At 37.3% G+C, this 12,142-nt stretch overlaps 1 long non-coding RNA gene across 1 annotated transcript; it reads right to left on the bottom strand.

Annotated features, from left to right (window-relative positions):
* Nucleotides 1-11,611: 11,611 nt before the first annotated feature.
* LOC132803672 (uncharacterized) lies at nt 11,612-12,142 on the bottom strand. The gene is made up of 3 exons (XR_009638877.1): nt 12,014-12,142; nt 11,807-11,902; nt 11,612-11,726 (listed from the first exon to the last, which is right to left on the bottom strand). It is a non-coding gene; the product is annotated as an uncharacterized LOC132803672 (long non-coding RNA).

The following is a 12,142-nucleotide window of genomic DNA, read 5'->3' as shown; positions in this document are numbered from 1 at the left end:
GTTTTGTAGATCGAGGGGAGAGGATTCCAACGGGACCGGCGATGAGGTAAACGGAGGCCAGACTGCGGAGAGATTGGGGTTTGAAGATTTTCGACGCCTCGCCGGAAAACGCTCCAATCTCGACACGTCGGAGGTCCAGTGGCCGTGAAATTTGGTGGGCTGGCCGGAAATGAGGAGATGGTGAGGGGTGGCTGGCGCGTGTGGCCTGAAAATGGCCAGAAACTGGGCAAACGGCGGTGGCCAACGGTGGAGGGAAAAATCACCGCCGAACTTCGCCTTCTCGATCCGGGCGCGTCCGGCGACCAACGGTCGTGAAATTTTAGGGTTCGGCTGGAAATGGGAAGGCGCTCCCGTCTGGCCGGCACGTGTAGCAAGGATCGGCCGGAAAATTGGACGATTCCGGCGGCCGGTTGTTCTCTCTCTCTCTCTCTCTCTCTCCTCTCTCTCTTTCTCTCTCTTTTCCAACATTTTTGCCAAATAAAAGCCACCGTGGGTGACACTGTTCATCCACGTGGACCAATCAGGTGATGACATGTGGCGTTACTGTGCACTTAAGCCAGATATATTAAAATGTTACGGTATCCGGCGAACTTCAAGCATCCATAACTTTTTAACCAGATGTCCAATTTAAGCGTGCCGCTAGTCTATAAACTCGTATCGACGAGTACTTTACAACCATACAAGAGTCAAAACAAAATTACACAACAACAAAAGTCAACTCCCGGCACCTTTTGGACAGTTTGCACGTCGACTTCTTTTGCCAATAACTTTCAAACCGTAGCTCCGTTTTCGACGTGCTACTAGTGTACGAACTCGGGGCATCATGCACTTTGCCACGGTACCCTGGTCAACTAGAAATTTCAACTGGAACAAAAAGTCAACTTTTGACCCACTCGGTCAACGTGCACGAATTCCGATGTGATTTGGGACGGGATGTTACACGTTTACCGTGTAAAATTGAAAATGGTACTATGAAAGTGACTGAGGGCTCTCTTATTGTAATGAAAGGTGTAAAAAAGAATGGCTTGTATGTTTTGCTTGGTAAAACAATAGTTAATTCTGGTAATGCTTCAGTTAGTTCACAAGTTATGGACAAGACTGTTTTTTGGCACAAAAGGTTAGGTCACATAAGTGAAAAAGGCCTATATTATTTGAATAAACAAAATGTGTTTGACAAGGACATAATCAGCAATTTGGAGTCATGAAACCTGTATTTTGGGAAAACAACATAGACTTAGTTTTAATTTGAGTACACATAGAGCTAGATCTGTATTGGAGTATATTCATGCTGATTTGTGGGGTCCTGCTAAGGTGCAAACACAAAGTGAAAATAGGTATTTTTTTGTCTATAATTGATGATTTTTCTAGAAAAGTTTGGGTTTATTTGTTGAAAACGAAAGATGAAGTTTTTACTAAGTTTAAATAATGGAAATTACTTGTTGAAAACCAAACCAGTAAATCTGTTAAAATTTTGAACACAGACTATGGCCTTGAGTTTTGTAATAAAGAATTTGATATTTTTTGTAAGTCTCATGGTATACTAAGACATAGAACTGTTAAGTACACACCACAGCAAAATGGTGTGGCTGAAAGGATGAATAGGACTTTGCTTGATAAGGTGAGATGTATGCTTGTTTCTTCTGGTTTGCCTAAATTGTTTTGGGGTGAGGCTGTTATGACAGCTATGGATTTGATAAATTTGTCACCATCTACTATTTTGAACTTTAAGACCCCTAAACATGTGTGGCTTGGTAAGAAAACGGATTACAGCAAGCTAAGAGTCTTTGGCTGCATTGCTTATGTCCATTAATCTGAAGGTAAATTAGAGCCTAGGAGCATAAAATGTGTTTTCTTAGGCTATCCTTTAGGTGTTAAGGCCTATAGACTTTGGGATAAAGGAAGTTAAGGTTATAAAGTCATTATAAGTATAGATGTTATTTTTGATGAAAATTCTATGCCATGTAAAGTTACTAACAGTGCAGGTAATGAGACTAGTAACTAGCTGGAAACTAGGAGTTTTGATTTATTTCCTGAGATGGAAAAGCAAGATGATGGAAATCTAAGTGATAAGGTATCACTTGAGGCTGCTGTTGTATCTGGAGGAGTTGATGAACCTGAAAAGCATACCCCTGCCCAATCAGATGTGGATTCAGAAGATGATCAAGCAAACCAGCAATCCTCAAATTCAAGACACACAAATATAGCTTCGCCAGGATACTTGTTAAGCAGAGATAGAGCAAAGAGGCAAGTGAAGCCCAATAGGAAGTACAAGTATGCAGATTTTACAGCCTATGCCTTAGTGGCATTTCAAGATCTTACAGATAATGATCCAAGAAGTTATTTGGAAGCTGTGAAATCAAAGGAAGCTACAAAATGGAAAGAAGCTATGGTTGAAGAAATGGAATCTTTACGTAAAAATGAGACTTGGGAGTTGGTACCAGCACCTGCAAACCAGAAAATTGTAGACTGCAAATGGATCTACAAAGTCAAGGAAGGAATGTCAAAGTCTGAACCAGTAAGGTTTAAAGCTAGATTAGTGGCTAAGGGGTTCACTCAAGTGGAAGGCATAGATTACAAAGAAATCTTCTCACCGGTGGTTAAATACATAACCATTAGGGTCATGTTGGCCTTGGTGACTCAGTTTGATCGGGAGTTAGAACAGATGGATGTCAAGACCGCGTTTCTTCATGGAGAATTAGAAGAAACAATATACATGAAGCAGCCTGAAGGTTTTGAGATTAAGAAAAAAGGTGGAGATCTTGTGTGTTTGCTTAAGAAATCACTTTATGGTTTTAAGCAATCACCAAGACGGTGGTATAAAATATTTGATTCTTTTATGGTGGATGCTGGTTTTGTGAGAAGCAATTTTGACAGTTGCTTATATTTTAAGGATACTATGACCGATAAAGCTGTGTATCTTCTGTTGTATGTAGATGATATGCTACTAGCGGGTCCGAATGGTAAAGTTATACTCTTTGTGAAGAATTTACTCAAGTCTGAGTTTGATATGAAAGACCTTGGACAAGCCAAGAAGATTTTGGGAATAGACATTGTAAGAAACAAACCAAGATATGAGATGAAGCTGTTGCAATCTTCATACATTCAGAAAGTGGTGTCCAGGTTTTCAATGGAAGGTGCAAAACCAGCTAATGTTCCACTTGGTGGACATTTCAAGCTATTTAGTGAGCAATGTCTAGCTACAGAGCAAGAGAAGGAAGATATGGTGGCTGTACCATATTCAAATGCTGTGGGATCTGTGATGTATGTGATGATCTGCACTAGGCCAGATTTAGCTCATGCCATTAGTGTCTTGAATAGATACATGGCTAATCCTAGCCGAGATCATTAGAAGGCGATGAAATGGATTCATTGTACAGATATGTATACATCTTTCCCTTATATTGGATTCATTGTTTGTCACGTTTTGACATGATATATAAGTGCAAGTTCTATATTGGTGCTATTTTATGTAAAACAATCCATAAATGGTTCGGAAATTTCCATTTGAAAATTACAACCTTTGTTTGTTACATACGGTCCATCAGTAATTATGAAACACTTGCTTGTTGGAAATTTAAAGGCGGTTCCATCGGAATATTTAATTTTTCCATTTTCTAAAAGCAAACCGATTGGACAATTGAATTTTTCCGCTTCTCTAATGTTATTGTAAACGAATGACATGCTAAATGTAACTATATTTATGATGTTTAACAAAATAATCCACAGAACACCACATTGTCAACATTGCATCCATTCAAGCTAATGTTATGTTATGATTTAGCACATGTGCCACAAATTTGACATCTTAATCTACTTGATCCATTATGTCTGTCAAGAGTAGCTATTCTACTAAGTGTTAATATTTAACATTTAAAATGCATTTGTACTCATTTACAGAAAATGCATTTGTATTTTATCTTTACTCATCTACTGAAAATGCATTTGTATTTGTATTTAAAATGCTATTCTACTCATTTACGTTTAAAATGATATTCCATTAGGCGTTAATAACATAATTGTTTGGCTTATTTTCTGTACTCATTTACTGAAAATGCATTTGTATTTTTTCATTACTTTTGCTTCAGGATTATAGTTAAACCTTCCAGCAAAGATTCTACGATTGCAATTATTTTTAGTCACATGACCTCACGAATTACCATAAGTTTGTGACAAGGAGATACTTAGTATATTTTGAATTGGTAAACCCTTTGTGCTCAATGTCACAAATTTCAGTTTTACTGTTCTATGATGGAACATGGAGTGTATATTCTGAAGGTACTTGGAGATACCAACGTCAAAGAACCAAGATTATAAGTATCAAAAGGAATTGTACGTTGGCAGAACTTGAAGATGTTGTCTATAATGCTCTCAACTTAGATTCTACACAACATCACTTAATCTTCAAGTTCATATACCAGGTGTGTTTGTCATGTGAGCCGTACGTTGTGGAAAATGATGAAGACCTACAAAGTTTTATAGAAGAGTATAGTTCACATAGACCTTAAGACAGATCTCCACTTATGTTGATGTGTTATCCAGGGTTCCACAGAGTATTAATACTGCTCGATGTGTTGTGAATAGGATACCTACAATTTCAGGATTTATGACTATTGCCCCACTATCTGCAGTTCCCGAGACAGCTACTTGTACCTCTGATGCTGACATGCAGTCCCTAGCGACCGAACTTCATGTGCCGGAAACTCAACCTGGATTCTCCGAAAATCAAATTTATGAAAACAATGTGCAATCTATGGAACACAATCATGATAATGAGTGCTTCGACATTAATGATATGAATGAATATCATGGACATGATTATGATCAAGATGAACAATTTGAGGTTGAGGTCAACACTGATCGTAGTGAAGACGGGTTACGTGACATTTGTTGGACCCAACATTCGGGACTTTCAGTTGGTGATAGTCGACATGGTGAGTCTCCTTATGGTAATAGTCCAATTGATAATGTGAATGATGATGTGCTTGCCTCTCCTTGTACCGAAAACCATTTGGACATTCGACAGGATTCTACCGCATCCATGGCTGAACTTAGGGTTAACCGTCGCTTCTTATCTGTCAATGCCCATGAAATCATTCGAATCAACCAACTCTTTGTGAGTAAGAATGCGCTACAGAAGAAGATTAGTCTTTATGCACTAAGGAGAAATTTTGAATTCAAGGTCAAGAAGTCAGATAGAGTCCGATATGAGGTTGTATGTGCAAATGACAATTGTATGTGGCGAGTGCGTGCTACCAAACTACATGGTGATAATATAGAGGCCTTCATTATTAGGGCCTTCAAGGATGAGCATATTCACTTTTTAAATATCATGAAAAGGGATCATCGTCAAGCAACAAGTTTAGTTATCGGAGACATCATCCAGCCAACATTTGATGGGATTTCAAGACAATACAAACCTCGAGATATCGTGCATGACATTCACTCTAATTATGGAGTAAACATAAGCTAGAACAAAGCATGGGCCGCTAAGGAAGTTGTACTATCAGGTTTGTGAGGCACGCCAGAAGATTCATATGCAAAACTTCCTTTATGGAGTCACATTTTGAAAAGAAAAAATCCGACCACGTTTACTCGAATTGAAACTGACGATCAAAACAGATTTTTATATTTTTTCATGGCACTTTGAGATAGTATTAGAGGGTTTCAGCATATGCGGAGAGTCGTAGCTGCCGATGGAACTACAATGAAGAATAGATATAGAGGTTTATTATATATTGCATCATGTTTGGATGGGAACAATCAAATTTATCCACTTGCTTACGAAATAGGCCCTAGGGAGATGGTTGCGGCTTACACGTGGTTTTTTTAGAGCTTTAAGAAGCGTTTGGGGATGATCCGAATATAGCTTTTATATCGGATAGACACAAGAGCATTGCAAAAGCAATACGTACAGTTTTCCCTAATAATCACCATGGCCACTGCACATATCATCTTGGTACAAATTTAGGTGCTAAGAAGTTTAAAGTTAATGTCAATGCGATTATATCAACTTTTAATGATGCAGTTAGAGCATATATTGTTGAGGATTTTGATAAGCCCATGCAGCTTTTAGAAGGGGTTAGTATTGAAGTTGTACAATATCTCAAGGATGCAAGTCTTGTAAAATGGGCTAGATCACATTTGGCAATAGATACAACATAATGACAACTAACATCGCAGAGAGCATGAACTCTGTGCTTATTGATGCTAGGGATAAACCTGTTTTGCCATTACTAGATCACATTCGTGATGTCTTGCAAAGGTGCTGGTATGAACGTCGAACTAACGCAGCTTCAATGCAAACTCCTATTACTAATTGGTTGGAAAATATCATGCAAGAGCGCTCATATAATGGTAGAGGCTTACGTGTTATTCCAATGAACTTATATGAGTTTCAAGTTGTTGGCCATGGCACGTTCGTTGGAGTTGTTAACTTAGAAAATAAGACGTGGTCATGCAAGGAATTTGACATTGATGGATTTCCTTGTGTCCATGCAATTGCAGCATGTAAGCATCAACATATTTCTCCATATATCCTTTGCTTGGCATATTACTCAGTTGACTCACTCTGTGATGCATATTCGAAGACCATATATCCACCTGGAGATAAATGTCAGTGGCATGCTCCATATGATGTCATAAACCAGGTTGTACTTCCACCTTAAATTAGCAAACAGTCAGGAAGACCGAGAAAGAAGACGATTCAATCTCAAGGAGAGGAGCGTCATCAATATATATGTGGGAGGTGCAAATAGATTGGTCATAGCAGCCGATCATGCTCCGCCGCCGTACCTCTTGATAACACTACCAACCAATAGCACCATTGAACCGAAGGCCCATCAATTGCGTGATGCTATATTAAGATAATGGGGCCATGTTATGCGGTATGCATGTGTATGCAATGTAGTCAGGAATGCAATTAGTTGCTCAATCGCGTAACATGTGTTTTGGCATAATAGATGTTGGTTTTACGTGTTCTTTTGTTGTTAAATTCATTTGTCGTATTGTTTTGATAACATATCATTCTGTGTTCAGCTTTTGGTTCAGTTGTTTGTATGTTTCTGACTGTTGCACGGATGATATTACTGCCCAATGGTAATGACCGATGCATCGTCGGTAATTGACATTTCTACACCGTCATAAAAGAATCATCACAATTCCATCCGACAACTTCAATCATGTGTGTTCCAACCAATAATATGCTAAATGTAGGATTACTAATGATAACTTCTGACAAAGTAAGAGATCAAACGACATTAATAAGTGAAAATGTTCAATTTGTTTTTGCTTCAAACATTACCGTAGGTTTCATCGGTAATTACCGAAACCCCAGTGGTAATCACATTTTACCAATGTTATAGCCCCCACCAGTCCCCTAATGTGTGTTAAATGCAAGAACATGGAAAATATGGATAGTTACATGATCGTAAGGAGAGAAAACCCCAAAATCTCTGAAAAAGTTCTCAAATTGGAAAAAAAAAAATACGATTACTGTATACCTTCGGTAATTACCGATTAAAACTTTGGTAACCAACATATACTCTCCGGAAAAATCAGCGTAGGTTTCATCGGTATTACCGAAACCCCAATGGTAATCACATTTTACAATTTTTTTTGGCCCCCACAAGTACCCTAATGTGTGTTCAATGCAAAAACATGCAAAATATGGATTATAAAATGATCCTAATGAGAGAAAAGCCCAAAATTGCTTAAAAAGTTCTCATATTGCCAAAAAAATACGATGACTGTAGACCTTCAGTAATTACCGATGAAACCCTCGGTAATAAATTTATACTCTCTGGAAAACTTACAGTAGGTTTCTTCGGTATTACCGAAACCCCAATGGTAATCACATTTTACAAATTTTTTTGGCCCCCACAAGTACCCTAATGTGTGTTCAATGCAAAAACATGCAAAATATGGATTATAAAATGATCCTAATGAGAGAAAAGCCCAAAATTGCTAAAAAAGTTCTCATATTGCCAAAAAAATACGATGACTGTAGACCTTCGGTAATTACCAATGAAACCCTCGGTAATCAAGTTATACTCTCTGGAAAAATTACCGTAGGTTTCATCGGTATTACTGAAACGCCAATGGTAATCACATTTTACAAATTTTTTGGGCCCCCACAAGTACCCTAATGTGTGTTCAATGCAAACACATGCAAAATATGGATAATCAAATGATCCTAATGAGATAAAAGCCCAAAATTGCTTAAAAAGTTCTCATATTGCCAAAAAAATGCGATGACTGTAGACCTTCGGTAATTACCAATTAAACCCTCGGTAATCAAGTTATACTCTCTGGAACAAGTACCGTAGGTTTCATCGGTATTACCGAAACCCCAATGGTAATCACATTTTACACAATTTTTTGGCCCCCACAAGTACCCTAATGTGTGTTCAATGCAAAAACATGCAAAATATGGATTATCAAATGATCATAATGAGAGAAAAGCCCAAAATTGCTTAAAAAGTTCTCATATTGCCAAAAAAATACAATGACCGCAAACCTTCAGTAATTACCGATGAAACCCTCAGTAATCAATTTATACTCTGTGGAAAAATTACCGTAGGTTTCATTGGTATTACCGAAACCCCAATGAAGCCTACCGTAATTTTTCCAGGGAGTATAAACTGATTACCGAGGGTTGCATCGTAATTACCGAAGGTCTACAGTCACCGTATTTTTTTGCTAATATGAGAACTTTTTAAGCAATTTTGGGCTTTTCTCTCATTAGGATCATTTGATAATCCATATTTTGCATCTTTTTGCATTGAACACACATTAGGATACTTGTGGGGGCCAAAAAAAGGTGTAAAATGTGATTACCATTGGGGTTTCGGAAATACCAATGAAACCTACGGTAATTTTTCCAAAGAGTATAAATTGATTACCGAGGGTTTCATCGGAAATTACCGAAGGTCTACCATCATCGTATTTTTTTGGCAATATGAGAACTTTTTTAAGCAATTTTGGGCTTTTCTCTCATTAGAATCATTTGATAATCCATATTTTGCATGTTTTTGGATTGAACACACATTAGGGTACTTGTGGGGGCCAAAAAAATTTGTAAACTGTGATTACCATTGGGGTTTCGGTAATACCGTTGAAACCTACGCTAATTTTTGTGGAGAGTATAAATTGATTAGCGAGGGTTTCATCGATAATTACCGAAGGTCTACAGTCATCGTAATTTTTTGGCAATATGAGAACTTTTTAAACAATTTTGGGCTTTTCTCTCATTAGGATCATTTTATAATCCATATTTTGCATGTTTTTGCATTGAACACATATTAGGGTACTTGTGGGGCCCAAAAAAAATGTGTAAAATTTTATTACCACTGGGGTTTCGATAATACCGATGAAACCTACGGTAATTTTTCTAGAGAGTATAAATTGATTACTGAGGGTTGCATCGACAATCACCGAAGGTCTACAGTCATCGTATTTTTTTGCTAATATGAGAACTTTTTAAGCAATTTTGGGCTTTTCTCTCATTAGAATCATTTGATAATCCATATTTTGCATGTTTTTGCATTGAACACACATTATGGTACTTGTGGGGGCCAAAAAAATTTGTAAAATGTGATTACCATTGGGGTTTCGGTAATACCGATGAAACCTATGCTAATTTTTGCGGAGAGTATAAATTAATTAGCGAGGGTTTCATCGGTAATTACCGAAGGTCTACAGTCATCGTAATTTTTTGACAATATGAGAACTTTTTAAGCAATGTTGGGCTTTTCTCTCATTAGGATCATTTTATAATCCATATTTTGCATGTTTTTGCATTGAACACACATTAGGGTACTTGTGGGGCCCAAACAAATGTGTAAAATGTGATTACCATTGGGGTTTCGATAATACCGATGAAACCTAAGCTAATTTTTCTGAATAGTATATGTTGGTTACCAAAGGTTTAATCGGTAATTACCGAAGGTATACAGTAATCGTATTTTTTTTCCAATTTGAGAACTTTTTCAGAGATTTTGGGTTTTTCTCTCATTAGGATCATTTGATAATCGATATTTTGCATGTTTTTGCATTGAACACATATTAGGGTACTTGTGGGGGCCAAAAGAATTTGTAAAATGTGATTACCATTGGGGTTTCAGTTATACTGATGAAACCTACGGTAATTTTTCCAGAGAGTATAAATTGATTAGTGAGGGTTTCATTGGTAATTACTGAAGGTCTACAGTCAGCGTATTTTTTTTGCAATATGAGAACTTTTTAAGCAATTTTGGGCTTTTCTCTCATTAGGATCATTTTATAATCCATATTTTGCATGTTTTTGCATTGAACACACATTAGGGTACTTGTGGGGGCCAAAAAAATTTGTAAAATGTGATTACCATTGGGGTTTTGGTAATACCGATGAAGCCTACGGTAATTTTTCCGGTGAATATAAATTGATTACCGAGGGGTTCATCGGTAATTACTGAAGGTCTACAGTAATCGTATTTTTTTGGCCAATTTGAGAACGTTTTCAGAGATTTTGGGGTTTTCCCTCCTTAGGATAATTTGAGAATCCATATTTTGCATGTGTTTATATTTAACACACATTATGGAACTTGTGGGGGCCATAACATTGGTAAAATGTGATTACCACTGGGGTTTCGATAATTACCGATGAAACCTACGGTAATTAAATATTTTTGCCAATTGGTGAACGTTTTCTGAATATTTGGGGTTTTGCTGTTTGGGGGTATTAATGAATGTATAATTTGCATGTTGTTTCCGGAAACACCCATTAGCTGAGTATTTGGGGAAAAAAAAATGTTAATTGATATTACCGAAAGCATATCGATAATTACCGATGGTGAATCGGGAATTATCGATGCACCATCGGTAATCATCTTTGCTTTAATTTTTATCACAACTGAGGGTCTTCTTTTCTCTTTTTTTTTTTTTCAACGGTTATCATTACTAAAGATAGGTTCAGCATATTAAGATAACATTAGTATAGGGTGTCATAACATTAAACACACGATCTACATTGAAAGTTTATTAAAGTATAAATCAACAGCATATTTTTTTCTAAAAAACATAATGTATTGCGGGCCAAATGAAGGATTCTCCTCACTACTCTTGTATTCAATAAATTTCAAAGCATAGAGGCCACAATCACCCCTGCAGAATAGCATTAATCATTAGCATTAATGAAAACCAACCACGTGTATTTCCACACGTAACCACAATAAAACAGCAGCAATAGAAGTTGTTTGAAATGACAACACATTCATACCCATTATCTTGGTGGGGTGCATCTTTGACCATGGTCATCGTGAATGGCTCTAAAGTGGGAGGCACGTTCGAATTCTTCTTGTAATATCCTCCATCCCTCAATAGGTATGGCAGCATATACGTAAGGCATTCCGCATTGTTCAACTCTTTATTCTAGACATATTTATTTCCCATATTTGGATCGTATAAATCAATATGTCGGGCGTTCAAGTCCACACATGCTGCCAACCAATGCGCGCCTCCATTGTTAACAAGGATGTACACCTGCAAATTAGAACATAACCTCATTATCGACAAAATGCGAAACTTAGTGAGAATTTTTTTAAATATATGTAGGGACTTACATAATCATATCTCCGCCACGGCACGCTAGGTTTGGGTGACTTCCCACGCACATAGCTATGAAGGGTCGCATCACATATATATGTGCTACGAGATGCCCCCCATATGGGATAACGCCCTTTGATGGATGACTACCAAATAATGAAATAGATACAATATAAAATATTGTCAATATAACATTAAGCAACGCAGTAACATCCCATCATCTTACTCAAAATAACACATCTAATATGGCACAGGTGTGGGTGAACATCTTCTCATTCTCAAACCGCCTTTTTCGTATGAAATACAAAATAGTGTCAATATGCTGCAAAACCACATTAAAGGAAATAAATAAGAAATGCGAGGTGATAAATAAAACATCATTCCAAACGTAGGAACACAATCATTTTACATGAATATAAAGTATATAACTTACATCGGAAGTCAACCATCCTTCAGAGGTAAGTAGCTCAGCAAAAAATTTCTTCCCCACCGTCATATAAGATGTACATATGGTTGCTTCCTTCGGTGCCACCCTATACCACTCATTGAATGCCCTCTCCTT

This window comes from Ziziphus jujuba, chromosome 5, assembly GCF_031755915.1.
Source record: "Ziziphus jujuba cultivar Dongzao chromosome 5, ASM3175591v1".
NCBI lineage: Eukaryota > Viridiplantae > Streptophyta > Magnoliopsida > Rosales > Rhamnaceae > Ziziphus > Ziziphus jujuba.
Note: the sequence above shows the minus strand (reverse complement) of the source record. Positions and strands in the feature narration are given on the sequence as shown.